The sequence below is a fragment of the Thermobia domestica genome, chromosome 8 (assembly GCF_964235325.1).
Source record: "Thermobia domestica chromosome 8, izTheDome1.hap1.1, whole genome shotgun sequence".
Classification (NCBI taxonomy): domain Eukaryota; kingdom Metazoa; phylum Arthropoda; class Insecta; order Zygentoma; family Lepismatidae; genus Thermobia; species Thermobia domestica.
In genome coordinates this window covers 7,055,292-7,067,695 of record NC_137461.1, presented here as the reverse complement: position 1 = coordinate 7,067,695, position 12,404 = coordinate 7,055,292, and the positions used below count along the sequence as shown (strand labels likewise).

The window sequence follows — 12,404 nt, the reverse complement described above, 5'->3', positions numbered from 1 at the left end:
ATATACTTATAAAATAATATTTAATTCTCCAAATGATGTTGTTTCTTTGAGAAGTGTATAATTATATACCTTTCGCGTCTTTATTTTGACTTGTAGACTAATGCCATATATATACAGGGTGCTTCAAAACAACACCGACAAAGTTCGGGAGGTGATTCCTGACACTAACATAAGACAAAAAGTATAGACCAATCTGGATGCAGAAATACGTCATTTCGGAGTTATAGGCTGTCGGAAATATATATATATATATATATATATATATATATATATATATATATATATATATATATATATATATATATATATATATATATATATATATAAAGAGCTTGAAAGGTCTATAGCTCCAATACTATGGGGCCTACCGTAGTCGGGTCAAGACTTCACTTAGAAACTAGTATGTGCCCTATACAAATATCCATGCCTCAGTATCGTGCGGTATTTCCGCAACAATTTTTATAGAGGTAGCTGTTGAGTACTGCAAATTATATGCCCGTAGCCAAACTCCCTTTATAAAAATTGTTGCGTTAGTACCAGATAATTCTGAAACATGTATTTTTGGATAGCGCACATATTAGTTCCTAAGTGAAGTCTTGATCCGACTACGGTAGGTCTCATAGTTTTGGAGCTATGGACCTTTAAAGTTAATTATCTTTTATGTTGTCGGCAGCCAATAACTCCGAAAGTAAACATTTGTGCACTCAGGTTGGTCTATACTTTCTGTGTTACCGCGGTGTCAAGAAACACCTCCCAAACATTGTCGTTGTTGTTTTGAAACACCCTGTGTATATATAGCCGAAATACTTGTCTCCTTTTGGTTGCCTTATTCTCTGCCATTGAAGAAAGTTGCAGTTTATCTCCTGGAGGAATCCGTCTGCGTGCCATCTCTCGAGAACTGTTCCGTTTAAATTCTTTTAGAAATTAACTTTATGTGTGAAATGTTTCAGTAAGGGATAAAGATGATAATGTTATATTTATGTCTGAATAAAAGAAAAGAGACCAATAAATCAGCAAAGTCATTATTGTCAGTCTATGTGTGTTGATGTATCTGGTTTTAAGAGTTCTTTGCACTACATGTGTGATCACGATGCTCTATCGATATCTGTGAGTGTTCCATATTCAAGAAATATAAATTTAAAAAGAAAAAAAAATCATCAGAAATTTCGTGACCTTAACCGCCATTACACAGTTATAACAACAAGAAGGTTAAAAGTAAAAGAGAATATGGCGTTTCACATGAGAAATCGTGATTCCATCTTGTCTTTTCGCAACAAATAAAAATGATTAAAACAAAACAGACAGGCATTTATTGGAAATGTCTCCATTTTGTTTCGTCGTTTGTAGGTCACAAGTTCTTTCTCTGTTGGGTTATTAGTCCCATCTGGCATTGCCAATATACAAATAAGTCTATTGGTTTTCAAGATAGATTTGCCTGGGACCAGTTTTTCAATTTGCAATAAATTTCACCTGTGACACGTTTATATGTTTAGAAAGAAAAAAAAAACAAAGAAAGATCAAGTTAATTTCAAGTAATTGTGCTTTTTGTGGTAAGATATTCCGAATTTTATTATTATCAATTAGCTGTAAGGACTCATTATTGCTGTATCTTAATTCAGAACCTGGATATAAAGAGTAAGCTCTCATCTTTCTCGGCTCTAATTATGAACCGGGATAAGAAGGATGGAAAAAAGAATATCCTTAAGAGTCTTCATCCCGGCGAAATTAAAATACCGCTAATTTTACAGTAATTATGTCATATCTTCAAATAGATAAAAGATAATCGAAATGTGGAACAAGAGCGCCCTAGACAATATTATTTTACATGAGAAAACGTTATCACGACTCACTTATCTGCTTTCGATTTCGAGCCATTTTGAAAATCGGCATTTATTTTCGCGTTTCTAAACAGCTGAAAACGGAAAGCCACTAGGTGACTTGTGATAACGGTACCTCACGCAAAATAATATTGTCTAGGGCGCTCTTGTTCCATATTTCATTTATCTTTTATCTATTTAAAGATATCACATAATTACTATAAAATTAGCGGTATTTTAATTTCGACGGGATGAAGACTTTTAAAGAATTTCTTCAGTATCATTTTATTGTAGGAATATTTATCCTGTGGTGCAGTGGGGGCACAGTGGTTCAATGGTAGAGCGCTCACCTCCAGTGCGTGGGGTTCCTAGTTCGATTCCCGTCCAAGTAAGTTTGTGCTGGACATGGTGTCCAGGAGTATACTCACATACTCCTTTTCCCCCCTACATTCTCATCCCTCTGATTCTCCTATAATTTGCTTTAATATCTGCCTCCCTTAGCCTAAAGGACATAATGTGGTACCTTAAACTGGAACATTTCATTTTATTTTTTTGTACTCTACATTAAGCTTGCGTAATTCAAAAGTTAAAAATCGAAAGTCATTAAAATATCCCGTGGAAGTGCGCCCTTATGGGGTCAGAGTAGAACAAAGAGAACTTGAGGAGGTCTATCATATCAAATATCTGGGAAGTATTTTGACGAAAGATGCGTACTGCACCAAAGAGATCAGGTTGAGAATTGCCATAGCTAAAAAAGAAGCATTCAACAAGAAAAAAGTCACTCTTAATTTGGACTAAGGAACAAATTTGTCAAGTGCTCTATATGGAGAATTGAACTGTATGGTTCAGAGACTTAGAAATTATGGAATTTAGAAAAGAAATATTTAGAGAGCTTCGAAATGTGGTGTTGGAGGAAGATGGAGATAATAAAATGGACAGAAAGAGTAACAAACGAAAATGTTTTAAAACAGATAGGAGCACGCTTCTAGCCGACATTCTTCGAGAAAAGGTCAATTGGATTGGACACGTCTTGCGAAGAAATTGTCTTCTTCATACCGTCATAGAAGGAAAGATGGAAGGAAAGCGAGGAATAGGAAGAAGAAGAACACAAGTGATCGATGATTTGAAAATTAGAAGGAAATATTGGGAGTTAAAAGAGGAAGCTGAAAAACGAGAAACATGGAAGAAACGCTTCCAGGCCCAAACTGAAAATTAAGAAGAAAGAAAAAAACCTTCATTAGTCCCAAGATCTTCCAAAAGGCATAATACTTAATAATAATAATAATAATAATAATAATAATAATAATAATAATAATAATAATAATAATAATAATAATAATAATAATAATAATAATAATAATAATAATAAATCAGATGTACTGTCGGTGGTGCATTCAGGCAAGTCGTTCTTAGAAATAACCAGAGAAGAAACGTGGATTACGTTTGACTTTCTGTGCAGTATAGTTTCGTCAGTTCTCGTTGCTCGACGAAACAAACGTAAAATTAAGAATTTGGTGATTTAGAAGTGACAAGCCCAATCCAAGGATTTTGTATACTAAAATCCTTAGAGGAGAGTTATTAGGTTCAAGACCAGGGTTGCTTTCCATTGAAATTGAATACTTTTCAATTGGAAACAGATATTTATGTTAAGAGGGTGGAAAGTAGGGTTGCCAACTCTAGAAAGTAGGGTTGCCAACTCTGGAAAGTAAGGTTGCCAACTCTGGAAAGTAGGGTTGCCAACTCTGGAAAGTAAAATTACCGGCATCCCCTCAAAAATCCCTATAATATAGGCCTAATTGTGAAGTATCTCTGTTCGGACCCATCCACGGGAAGGAAATGTACTATCGAGATCGTGAATATAGTGCATTAGCACTTGTATTCTGCATAACATTAGTACATTCACCAATAAGCTTATTAGGTACATTGTAGTAAAAATGAGAAATTAAAGTCTGTATTGATTATTTTATTGTACTTACCAGCAACTGCCACTAATTTAAAATTATCGAAATAGATGAACAAAAGTACATTAATCCTTACGTGACAATTTTGGAATTAGAAAATTAAATTTAATCTTTAATTAAACTGATACTTGAATTGCAGGAAATTGCTTTAAAAATATTTTTTTACTCTCAATATATGGTTAAAAATTCCTTACAGGTAAATTTCAAAATTGATCAACGACGAAAGTATGTTTTCCCTGATATAGTCTTTGTCATCTCTTCAAAATTATCTAAACAGATGAACAAATATATTAATCGTTGATAGATTGTGAAAGGTGACAGTTTTGGATTTACAGAATTAAAGTTACTTTACAAATCTATCCTTCGAACTAGATACAAATTTGAAAAAAAAAACGGTCACAAAGGGGCTGGTAAGAAATTTGTACTGGTCACCAGTCTTAATCAAAATAATAGCAATATTTTCTGCCAGGCCGGTGAAATACCGGCCACTTGGCAACGCTAGTGAAAAGAGGGTAAAAGAGAAAAAAATATGAACTTAGGCTGGGTAAAAGTCTGCACAGCACTTACCTGGAATACTTGGCGATCCTCGATGAATTTCTTGATGTACCGTCGTCAGCACTCAGGACCATGGAGTCTGGGCTATGGACGACCAGACAGCTCGAACAGAAGCTCGGCATGGAAGCAACAAAATTAGAATAAACTTAAAGCGTGAAATAACTAGGAACACGAATGCTTCCTAATGACAAAATCATTCCTAACATTCATAAAAAAAAAATAAATAAATAAAATGCGCTACTCTATGCGTTACCCGCATAAACGTAGGTAAAGTTTAGATGCCCAAATCAAGTATCGCAGAGACGGGGGCGCGATGGCTCAGTGGTAGAGCGTTCATCTCCGGTGCGTGGGGTCCCTGGTTCGATCCCAGTTCGCATCGTGTGGATTTTGTGGTGGACAAACACCGTGCTCGTGGGTTTTCTCAGGGTTCTTCCGTTTCCTCCCACTTTCTTCATTCCACCATTTCACTCATTTCTCATTATCACCGTCTCCTTTAGCCTAACCGGCATACCGTGGGACGTTAAACTTAAAGATTTCATTAAATTTTTTCAAGTATCGCAGAGAGTCCCTCTCTATATTGTCGTCGTTGGTGAACTCTGACTACTCTGTCCCTCAACATCTCCCTCATCTCTTCTTCTTCTTCTACGAATAGGGCGGGAATTGTCCAAATGTTACTTCATTGCAATATGTGTTCCATACACTTTCCAGCAATGTTTAAATAATTACTCTGTGATATTAGGGGATCATCGGGTCCTCTAACGTAAGAGTCTACGATTTTGTTTAAATCCCTGGTGAGGGTAGAAAGGCTAACGGGGTTTACCATGACAGGCGTCAAGTAAAAGTTGCATTTTTCTTTAAGTGAATACGCAATTGAATTGCAGAAAAGAAAACAGATTGGAATAAAAGAATGCCTTTATAATCTTGTAAGAAATTCAAGGCATATGCTGTGCTCCAGAAGGAAGTAGTTTCCGATGATATCATGTAGGACGTAAAGTTATTGCCAACAGATGGGAGAAAGTGATAAAAGAGAATGTTTTGCATGAGATGAATACATTTTGCCTTACTTCCTACATTGATAAATCTCATAAAATGAAAATAAAAAAAAAAAGAATAAATTAAAAATGACTCTTAGATAGTAACTGTTGCATTAAGTATACAGAATGTGAAATAAAGTCACAAAACAGTTAGTTCCGTGGCCTTGTCATACAACAAATTAAACCATTAGTGGTCGATTTACATGGATATTTATTATATCCAACTTAAAGAGGTCTAATATATCCTATTGGTTAAAGTCCTTGCTTCATAATGAGATTCCAGATGTGAACCTGGAGATTAACCATCCTATGAGATTTTCCTAGTCTTCTAATATCCATAATCTCTAGCCACAGAGAAGGTGTAACATTTTAAGGTCACCGAATACGGTTTGCAGATAATATGGAACTTGTTGCAGAATCTGAAAAGAAAATGAATAAGTTGTTAGAAAATTTCACGAAGGATTGTGAAGAATATGGAATGAAAATATAATGATAGGAAGACAAAAGCCATGGTGATTGGAACGAAGCAATCGGTGTATAGAGGTAGGAGGGGAAAAATAGAACATATGGCTAGTTTTCGATACCTGGGTAGTAGACCCTATTATTAGCGATGATACGAAGTGTGAACGTGAAATAAAAGCAAGAATAGGAATGACGAAAGAAGCCTTTAGGAGGAAGAAAATACTAGTTTGTTGGAACTTCAATAAAGAATTGAGAAAAAAGACTCATAAAATGTTCCGTGTGTAGTAATGTACTATATGGGGCAGAAACCTGAATATTACGTACAAATGATGGAAACCGACTGGAAGCTTTCGAAATGTGGGTGTGAAGAAGAAAGGAGAGAATTAATTGGGTCGAGCGGGAAAGGAATAAGAAGGAAATATATTATCAAGTAAAATAGGTCAATATGTATTTGATATGCAAATCCATGTAGGAACTCATTATTTTTATTTGGGAGGAGGGATTGTGCTTGGAACAATGGGCACTTCTGTTGCAAAATACGGTATATATAGCTAAGTATGTCGTTTGACATGACAAAATGCATCAAATTTTAATCATTTAAGTCTTTTGTCTCCAAACGTTTCACTCTGTATACTTTGTTAATATTTATGCAGATAAACGTGTCGCTTGTAGTCAAAGATTTGCTTTCAGTAACTGCATCTTAATGAACTGCAGGAAATAACGGCATCCGGATATAACTTTTAATGTCATTTGTTCATGTGCACGTCATTTAGGATATCGTGATTATCGATGACGAATCAACTCTTCAGAAAGCGAGGTTTCACATATAGAAGGAGTGGGAAAGAAACGTGCATACTATATCCATACACACATATATAAAAATCAGAAAAAAGTGGAACGCTCTCAACGATCTCGTTAAAACAGGACTTGCAGGCCGCGAACTCTGTTTACAGAGATTCTTTCTAAAGAGAAGAAAACGAAAAAAGACATGACTAAGCCACTTGATTTCCGGACTCAATTCATGTTGTGACTTGTACTTTCACACTTCACGATATGTTTTTACATTTCTTTGATTTAATTACTTAAGGACGTATCAAGTGTGCACTCTCACGCAGATTATAAACGATTAAATTTGTTTGTATTAAATGTAGTTTTCACTTTTACATTCCCTTGAAGTAAATCTTTAAAATACAGACAGTATATATTTGTTCAGAACATTTGAAGTGTTTTTGTATTTATCAAAAGTAAATGATTTGGCAGAGTTGTTTTAGATTATGTTTAATCTATCTTCATTAGAAAGGTATTCAATTAAGGAAAGAGAAATAACCGTTTCTACGTATAATTGCATCATTGTCGTATTTAAAGTTTTTCGGTCTTACACATTCAGCGTGCATCCAAATGTTGCATGTTAAACATTTTATCCAAACCTAGTGTCTTACTGTTTCTAGATACAATTGCATCATTGTCGTATTTAGATTTTTTCGGTGTTACACATTCAGCATGTATCCAAATGTTGCATATTAAACATTTTATCCAAACCTAGTGTATTCTGTATAATTCGTAAAATAAAATTGCTGAAAGCATTTAGCTTAACCTTTTTACTGCTGCAGCCGTCACACTGACGGATACGAAATTCAGTGCTTCATTTTGGCTGTCGTTACGTTGACGGTGAGCTGCTGTGCACTAGAAAACTGGCTTCTATAGATTTTTAATCTTCATCATGTTCTGCAATCAATCAGGGTTGATGGACTGATTTTTCTGCTTTGTGGTGCTATATCAGCAGTGGAAAGGGTAAAGTCACTCTGTTATACCTATAATAGCCTACGAGACGAGACAAAACAGAATTTTTGAGACGAGACAAGTAAAGATGGTACTCTTCCAATAGTAACAGATAATTCCCCCCCCCCCAAAGGACATGTCACCTTCAGGATACATTTTCAGACGAAACATCCTCAGCTCTTGTTTCCTAGTCAACTCTAGGTATTCTGTAAATCAAATGAAACGAAAAATAAATAGAAACAAATAATAATAAAAAGGATTTATGCATAAAGATTGTAGAAAAACAGGAGAACACTACCCGTTTTACATATTGAAGGCTTACATGTCTTAAAATAGAACAAGATATTCCTCGTGTCAAAAATGGGAGCTCTATCATTAAGCTAACATATAACTTTGTGAAGTTTGTGTCTACATTTCTTAGGAACTATTTATATGAGTAAACAAAATATGTAACCTAAGTCATTTCGTATCGGAAGCGTGTGATCTGATTTCTCAATGTAATTACCCATAACTGAGCATATGTGGAACTTATTTCTGCTTTAGGCTCTTTCTGTAGCCTTGAGAAGCAAAAAAAGCAAATTTTCCTGTGTGTCAACGACAGATCAACCGGATTTTAAAAAAAAATCACATCCGCTTTTTGTAACAGACTTAAAAGCTTGGATCTTCATTAGCCGCTGGACGTAAGCCCAGAAATTAGTTGACAATAAAAAAAAAAAAAATTCGTTTAAAGAATTACAGAAATAATAAGGTATTACGGAAAGCAGCCGTACAAATATAATAATTGTTTTTCCTTTAACTTTTTGATTTTTAATTTCAAATATCTAGAAGGGTTTTCTATGATTTTCATGATATGATTATGATTAAAATCAATAGATTAATAATTGAAACACACACAAATAGTTTTGTATGACACAATTAGTTAGACGATAAAAGTCGTGAAAAATAATGCAACATATGACAAACTGAAACAGGATTTTAATCGGGATTTGGAAAATGTATATGCCTGTCATAAACAGTGCATTATTATGTACATTATAATGTGTGTGAGTGACTCTCTCTCCTTCTCTCTCCCATGTGTGCTGACTCAGAGTTCACAACTACTTGGAACGATAATAGAAATTATCACTGGTGGACACTTAATAAAATATTTTCGATTCCCGGCGGAAGCTCATGTGATTCGGATTCCGCGTTAATCAATTAGATCCCGTCTCGTATACCCTCGCTTCTGAAAGGGGCGTTAAAGTCAAGATCAAGTTGATACAATATTTACGCATTAGAATTTTCATTGCTGTCTTTTTGGTAATTTCATCCAGGTCAAAACTCCTTCCTGAGATCAGATGCTGAAGTTTACATTTGAGGAAATAATATGTCGTATTAAATATATCATTTCATTTTTATTTATCCCTAATATAAATATGATTACTTGTCTAAAATATGTCAAATGCGTTTGTGTTTGTTAGGCAAAAATGAAATGACAATTTTACAGACATGTTTCAGGTAAAATTCAAATTATTTTCTTTAGGAAGGTCGATAATTATATAAGATAAATTTATGTTTCTTAATATAAGAGCATCATCGTCGTCGCAAGAATTTTTCAGCACTTAGGCATGCATCGTGCGTCCATGTGTTGTATATTAAACATTGTATCCATATTTCATATCTTCTATAATTAGTATAATAAAATAAAATAAATAATTATTTGAGAGAAAATTACACATGTACCGTGTAAAGTAAAGAAGCCGAGTAATAAATAGAAGAAAATGCTGAAATAATTTGCGGAATAAATTAGAATAAAACTGAAGAATTTCGCCCCAAAAAAATCTGTGTCACAAGTTTTCATGTTTTTGAATAGTAGAAGTAAATTTTTCTCCGTCCCACACTCACATATAAAAAGAGTATGGTTATTTTACCTCATTTTTGCATAGTATCTCTGATCTACTACACTGGAAAATAGGCCTATAGCATCGAAGTAATTAATTTTTTCTTAAACATTTTCAATAATGTCTTCAGTAATAATACTAGTTTTTGGTACCAAAATTTGGTATTCTGTTCTATTTTTTCCCTTCCTACTTCTACTTTGATACAGTCTCTTTGTTTCATAAATGAATAAGTAATTACACATTTATGGAAAGTTTGCTTTGAAGAAGTCAGATTCGGAACAAGTTACAATATACAAAATGTAAGTAGCATACAAAATGTATCTAAGTAGTTAGGTGAAAACGTCGAAAAAAAAATGTCCATGGATTCATTCTACATATGAATACAAAAAGGATTTAACATGACAATTTCAATTTGCCTTTAACAAAGAGGAACGTTAGTTTGGCTTTTTTTAATCTTTCCGAGGCAGTTATATCAGTGAGTGTCGATATTAGGCGCGCCCTCTTGCGCAGCACCTTAAAAAATATAATAATAAACTTACAGGAATTAAATGAGTTCCAATTAGTTATGGCGTATTCCAGCAAAAACTTGCACTGTCTACCATTACTAGATTATGTTATCTATTATCTATATTATAGATCTAAATAATTGAGTTTTTCAATTATTTACCAGATAGATTACAAACCTGGGGGCAACAGTGGTCTAACCTATATCCAAAAATAAATTACAAAATAGATCTCAACTTCTAGTACAAATCTACAATGCAACACAAAATTGAGAGTTTCATTGTAGTAGCTACCAAGTATAAGCTTTGTTATATATATATATATATATATATATATATATATATATATATATATATATATATATATATATATATATATAGGAAAGAATGGATATCTTTAACCTCCTGAGACCCTGCGTATTGCGTACAATACGTTTTTCGAACGCCCATCATGGTTACGAATATTTAAGAACATGCCCGAATCTCGGTTATTGTATTTGGGAAGTGTCGAAATTACTGCAGAAAAGGCAGCTGGTTTTTGTTTTTACCTACAGGTGGCTCTATTGTCTGCTGAAGGTGGGAAGAAGACAATTGGGGTTATGGACGCATCTGATCCAGGTACATTGATTGAATAATTTCTCAGAAAATAAAACATGGTGAACTAAATTTCAAGTTTAATGATTTACATATTTTATGCTTATATTACGAAGGGAAATATACAATTTTCCTTGTGTATTGTATGTAATACATAGCAATTTGAGACCCAAAGTACTGCATACAATTCGACCCATTACCGATCAATAGGAAAGCAGCATGACAAAATGGTTTTTAAATATGTTCTATTGGGTTTATTATTACCTAATATATAAAATTTCATCAAAAGTACTTGACAAATAAATGATCGGGTCTCAGGAGGTTAAGAGTCTTCATCCCGGCGAAATTAAAATACCACTATTTTTACAGTAATTATGTGATATCTTCAAATAGATAAAAGATAATTGAAATATGGAACAAGAGCGCCCTAGACAATATTATTTTGCGTGAGATACGGTTATCACAAGTCACCTAGTGGCTTTCCGTTTTCAGCTGTTTAGAAACGCGAAAATAAATGCCGATTTTCAAAATGGCTCGAAATCGAAAGCAGATAAGTGAGTCGTGATAACGGTTTCTTATGTAAAATAATATTGTCTGGGGCGCTCTTGTTCCACATTTCGATTATCTTTTATCTATTTGAAGATATCACATAATTACTGTAAAATTAGCGGTATTTTAATTTCGCCGGGATGGAGACTGTTAAGCCTATTCTCATTTGAAAATTGTTACTGGTTAGACCACTATTGGATCCAGATCCACAATTATTAATATTTTCCTTTCAAAACAACTTTATTTTATAATATTTGAAGTGATTGAAGTGGTGCTATGTATGCTGTATGTTCATAGGTTTTTTTCTGCTTATCTCGGTGTCAGGAATCATCTTCCGACGTTTGTTAGAGTTTGTTTCTTTAATTGAAGTGCAGTTCGTATATAAAGAATGCCGCCTTCTACATGTGCGCCTTGTGCCATAAATAAGTCATCATCCGAGGGATCTTGGGGTAAACACCCAGATAACTAAATAGCGAACCAGAACCCTCATTTCAAACTATTTAGAGTCACTTTGTCAACTGCACATGGAGTTTTAGTTGCCACAATTCCAAATGCTCTCCTATAACCTAGTGCTCGATTCCCTGTTCCCAAGGCAAGCTCCCTTGTTTTTACATTGCCTGGGATATGTTTTATATTAGGCACAGTACTGGGAAGAAAGAACAGACATAGTGGTTGTTGCGACCCCACAAATGCGGTCAAAAGAGGGATGGAAAGAGGAAGGGCAGCATGGGAACTTCAAAGACATTTGCGAACTGCACTCCTATCGAGTGAACACACTATACATTAATAGGTCACTGCATAGTATATACAAGAGTAAATCCACTAACTCGATCACTCATCACCGGATCTCTGAAACCATTAGATGTAGAATCTTGAAACACCACATTTCCAAAACTATTAGGGGTACAACCTATAAATACCATTCCTGGTACTCTGAGCTGTAAACGAGGTATGTTAAAAAAAATCGAATCTTTAGTCAACAAAAATATGCTTATTTAGACAATATGTAGTGACTCTAATCTTCCAAGTATCTTCTTGGGAATGCTAATACTTACCCTAGCGGTCCTGCTATTGTTGGAAATACTTGTGGAACGCATGTTTTGAGGTAGTGTTGCGTTCTACCGTCGAATACCGCATACTCTTTTCTCTGAAATCACATCGAGTTCCTTTCAGCGGAATTTTCAAATCTGAGAAAAGACAAAGTCACATGGCCATGGTGGGGGAGTAGTGAGCCTAAGGATTCACAGAAGTACTGGGTTTTGCAAAGAAA

The 12,404-nt window shown here is 34.5% G+C and overlaps 1 protein-coding gene across 1 annotated transcript in view; it reads left to right on the top strand.

Annotated features, from left to right (window-relative positions):
* Window positions 1-12,404, top strand: part of LOC145692669 (uncharacterized) — a gene marked incomplete in the record, with an annotated part of 211,323 nt that overhangs the window by 93,257 nt on the left and 105,662 nt on the right.